The sequence below is a fragment of the Gekko japonicus genome, unplaced genomic scaffold (assembly GCF_001447785.1).
Source record: "Gekko japonicus isolate JY-2015 unplaced genomic scaffold, Gekko_japonicus_V1.1 scaffold1532, whole genome shotgun sequence".
Classification (NCBI taxonomy): Eukaryota; Metazoa; Chordata; class Lepidosauria; order Squamata; family Gekkonidae; genus Gekko; species Gekko japonicus.
The window spans coordinates 396205-401543 of NW_015168093.1; positions in this window are offsets into that span (position 1 = coordinate 396205).

Here is a 5339-nt window from a genome sequence, read left to right on the forward strand (position 1 = left end):
GTGTTTGGGGGGGGGGGGGGAACGTGCATATCTGTCCTCGCAGAGGAGGGAGAGCTTGTACCTGAATAAAACTTGGTCTTAAAGGTGCCACTGGACTGTTTTGGACCGGGGGGCTCTGCAACTTACCTGGCTGCTTCTTGCTTTGACTGAGGGCTGCTGGGAGCAGGGGGTGGGGCTTGTTGCATGTGCCTGCCCCTTGGGCTCTTTACTGCCGGAGCTCCGCTCCTGTGCGCTCCTGCAGGAAATGACCCCTGGTCAAAACTGTTAATATTAGAAAGGACAGTTTAATTAAAAGAAAATGCCCCTTTTCAGTGTGAAGACATCTTTGGCTCCATATGTGAGGTTCTAAAAGGTTATTCTAGATAGTGGCAGTCAGTGTTGATTTCTGATCTGGGAGACCTGGCTTCAAATCCCCTTACTAGATGATGCTGGGCCCGTTAGAAAGAAAAAAAGATGTGGCGATGGGGTAAACAGTTTATCCTAAACATATTTTGTGAAGAGCTAAAGCATCTGAATAGTGGCTTCCAAGCCTTTTGCTTGTCTAAGGATCTTGTTGGTGTACAGTAATCTAAAGAGTTGAAGTTGCATGCAGCAGTAAACCATAGGACAGAAGGGTGAAAAACGGTGGACTTTGGTGTTCACTTAATTTATCATCTACACTACTGGGTATTGTTCTCAGTGGAGAAATGTACATTAAGGATATTATAACTTAAAAAACCACCTAACAATTGGCCGGATCTTTATTACAGTTGATGTAGGTAGAATTATTGGCATAATCCACTTAAAATGCAGCGTGAGTCAACAGTTTGTACTCTGCATTGATGAGTAACTATTTAAGATTGTAACGTCTGAGGCATAGCCTTGTTAGGCTGCAGCAAAAACAAACAGGTGTCTTGTAGATTTAAAAATGTGGTGTCTTTTTCTACCATTAATTTTTGTGGACTCTAGGGCCCACTTTGTCAGAAGTTCGGCCTAGGAAACATCCTTTACAGATACAGGTTAGAGGTTATGAGGGTTATGCATTTCATGAAGGTTTGATCCTGCTGGTTACATCTTTTCTGGCCATGTGTACGCAATAGACAAATGTGGATCTGCATTAAGCTAACATACTACATGCGTCTGACAAAGTATTCTCTAGTCCAGAAAAGCCTGTGCCAACTTATTGACTTTTAAGGTGCCACAAAGACTGCAACCCTATACATGCTTATTAGGGTGCAAGTTTCTTTGAAAATGGTGAAATTTACTTCTGAGTAAAAATGGGGTTGGGCTGTTGATCTTGTACTAGTCTCCTGTGCTGTAAAATGGGGTGGGTGGGTGAGCACTAGCCTTCATTTGAAGCCCTTATTAATGTGTTTGGGGCATGGGTTGGTTGTATTATGTAGTCATTTTAAGCTACTTGTATTCTGTCCTGTGTCGCTCAAACTTGGATGGCATTAAATGATGTGACTGACTTCTAGAGCAGTAACAGAAAATGGTATTGATACTCAACAGTGCTCTCTCCCTCCTCCTTCAGTCCATTGATGGACTCCTGGGCAGGGTATGAAATCTTGAGTTTTGTTGAAAACAAGCCAAATTGTTGTTTCTCCAGAAAATGGCAGCTGTGATTCCTACCATAGTTTGTCTCTTGCTTGAAAATAGTCGCTTGACTGTGAGCTGTCATTCCAAAACTTTACATTCTTCTAGAAGGCTCTTAAAATTAAGCTTATGATGAGAATAGCTCACAGAAGGGAGATGGTGAGTGTGTGTGCACGTAATACAAAACATTGAAGAAAATACAGAAGGAAAAAATATGTTTGGTCAAGAAACAGTGACTTGAGACAAAAGTCTTCATAAAATGTACATGTTTACTCTCAATCCAAAGACTGACTAATACCTTATCTTAATCTTGCCCTTCCTCCAAAGTTGACCCCCCTTATTGTCACAACTTTGTGAGGTAGATTAAGTTTCTTCTGTGGTTTACTGTTGCTTGCAGGTTTGAATCTCCAGTCTGGCAAAATATCTTCTGCCTAGTGCTTCATCATGCTATCCTTTCCTCAGGTAACTCATACATGGCAAACCTGCGAGGTGGAGGTTGCCAGTGAGCTTTGTGGCAAAGTGGGGATGTGAACTGTACAACAGTGGTTCTCTGGTAGATAGCTGCTTAAATTTATATTATACCTTAGCTACAAGTGGAATTCTTGAGTACTTTTCATACCTTTATCTTTACTATAGGATAGTGAAAATGACAATATTTAAGAACTGAGGAGGTGCATTTGAAATCCCTCCTGCCCATCAATGCTCCCTCTAAGCTGTGGAGTCTTGTGAGCAAAAATTCTACTTTGTGAGCTACTGGCATTAAAGCTGTGAGCAAGCAATATGGCTACTGCATAAGATAGTATGCTCTGGAGCCACCCTTCCTGAGCTAAGACAAAAGTGTGTGAGCCGGAGGCTAAAAAACTGTGAGCTAGCTCACACTAACTCAGCTTAGAGGGAACACTGCTGCCCATTACTTAGAGAATAGTGGAATCAGCTGCAGTAGGATGTGGTTGCTAAAACTGTATCCCCCAACCCAAACACAGCCATTCTTCCACCACTATTTGCACAAGAAGTTTTGCAGATGGTAGGACCTCTTCCCTTCCCTACTCTCTTGCCTCCATTTCTTTTGTTTTTTGGGGGGGTGGGGGGAGATGCTGCTAAAAATATTTTATTTTTGCACAAGAAGTTTTGCAGATGGTAGGACTGTACTCTTCCCTTCCCTACTCTTCCCTCCATTTCTTCTTTTTTTGCGGGGGGGTGGGGAGATGCTGCTAAAAATATTTTATTTGTGCTACAAGTATTTTCTGTTGATAATAACTGTGGCCTATTTTGGAAAACAGCTAGGCATGACAAAGTCATGCAAGTGTACTTGTCCACATGAATCACACAAACATGAATTCACCATAGTTCTGTTAGAGAAGTTCTAGAAAGAGCAGTTCTTGAAAGAGCTCTCTCAGCCCTACCTACCTCACAGGGTGTCTGTTGTGGGGAGGGGAAAGGAGTTTGTAAGCTGCTCTGAGACTCTCCAATCTCTTCTGCCACAGAAGTGAGTCTTCTGTTGCCTTTCTCTGTCATTCACTGCCTGTCCTGTGTTCCAGAATACAAAACAGGATACTTACTCTTCAATCTGAAATGACTGGTTTTTCCATTGGTATTTCTGACCGTTCTTCTGTACAGCTGGGTTTTACTACAATGTATGTGCAGCTTGTGCTCCTTGTTTCTCCTAAGTCCAAGTATGGAATAAAGGTTGCACCTTCTTTGGTCTGAAGGCATTAAACTGTCGAGGACCATGCTTTAGAGGTGGGAAACATTTTCCTTGGACTAACACATCAGTTGCTGTTATGTATGACTTTGTGGCTGTTATTCAGGTGATATATGTGTTTTCCCACTCCACCACCCACCTTTTTATCAACTCTAGACCCTTTCACAGGTCTTGTGGTGTAACCTCAGTCTTTTAAAAAAACCACAGAAAGTTGAAAGATCAGATTCCTAGTTTGTTTCATACAGAGGAGCATGCAGTGGTACTCTGAAACACTTGGCCTGCAGTGGTACTCTGAAACAGTTGGCCTCAGATCCTAGTCCTAATTTTCTCTGTTTTGAAGCATAGGCATGCCAACTTGGTGCTTACAGGGGGTGAACAACTACATAGGGTAGTACTTTGCCTACATGTACAAAAATAGTCTTTACACTAGTACTATAATGTAGAACATGTTTAGGTAAAGGTTCCCTTGCTCGAAGTAGGTGTCAACTTGGTGCTTACAGGGGGTGAATAACTACATAGGGTAGTACAAAACTAAAAAGTCTTTACACTAGTACTATAAGGTAGAACATGTTTAGGTGAAGGTAAAGGTTCCCTTGCTCGAAAGCCAGTCGAATCTGACTGTAGGGTTGCGGTGCTCATCTCCGTTTCCAAGCCGAAGAGCCAGCACTGTCCGAAGACATTTCCATGGTCATGTGGCCGGCATGACTAAACACCAAGGCGCATGGAACGCTGTTACCTTCCCACCGAAGTGGTACCTATTTATCTACTTGCAATTTCTTGCTTTCAAACTGCTAGGTTGGCAGGAGCTGGAACTAGAGATGGGAGCTCACTCCATCACACCGCACACTCAGGTCTTGAACTGCTGAACTACTGACCTTCTAACAGCCTGCAGTTCAGCATCTTAACCACTTGAGCCACCACAGCCAAGTTTCACCCTCTACTGATGTGTTGGTCTATGTATCCTTTTGCATACTTTCACGGCTGCTGAAATGGATGTTACCATATATGCCTTTACACTCACCTATACAATACAATCCAACACATTTTACACTAAAATCCAATCGAGCCCCTTAGGGCTTGCTCCCACTTAAGGACTTAGGGTTGCCAGCCTCCAGGCTGGGCCTGGAGATCTTTTACAACTGATCTCCAGCTGACAGAGATCAGCTTCCCTGGAGAAAATGGCTGCTTTGAAGGGTGGACTCCGTGGCATTGTACCATGCCGAGGGCCCTCCCCTCCCCAAACCCCACCCTCTCCTTGGATCCACCCCCAAAGTCTCCAGGCATTTCCCAACCCAGACCTGGCCACCCTATACTGACTAGGCTGGTCCATTAATTCTGAGTGATCCCACCACCTATTTTCTTCTCTTCCCCCAAAGCTCAACCCTCCCAGGTCGAAACTGTAAACTATCTGTCCTCGTCCACTGAAGTCGTGCAAGAGAAACAGCTCTCCACTGGCCCAACATCCGGCAGCTGCTCTTGCAAAAACTTTTACCTATCACAAATTTTGCTCTTGAGGAAGAGGATGCGTTTTAAAGAGCTGCTCTGGATTTTAAAGCACACTAAAAGGATTTTTAGTCAGCACACTAAAAGCTTTCGCAAGGGAGGTCGCCGCATCCTCAAGTAATCGCGGAAGCTGGAGGCAGCCCAATCACGATAGAGCCCGTCTTCCCGCTCCTGCGCACTAGCGCCCGATGACGTAACCCTTCACAAGCCGGGCGAAGGCTGGCTCCACTTGCCCACAAAAGGCGGAGCTTCATGAAGTGCAAAGGCGGGGGGGAGGAGGAGGAAGAATGCTGTCTTGGTTAATTTGCGGTCGCTTCCATTGAGTTGCAGCTCCGCCTAGCTGTGGCAGCGCCTCGCCTTTCCCCCTCTGGGGGGGGGGGGACGTGGGAGGAGACTGAGCGCCCCAGTTTTTCACCTTAGAGCGGCTATAGGCCAGCCAGTGTTTGTGAAAGCAGGAGCAGCTCCCCTTGCCCCAGCGAAACGGCCACTCTGGCTTCTGCAGGCGACAGAGACCCCCCCCCATGGCGCCAACAGCGCCCCCTGCAGTAGTTTCTGTCGC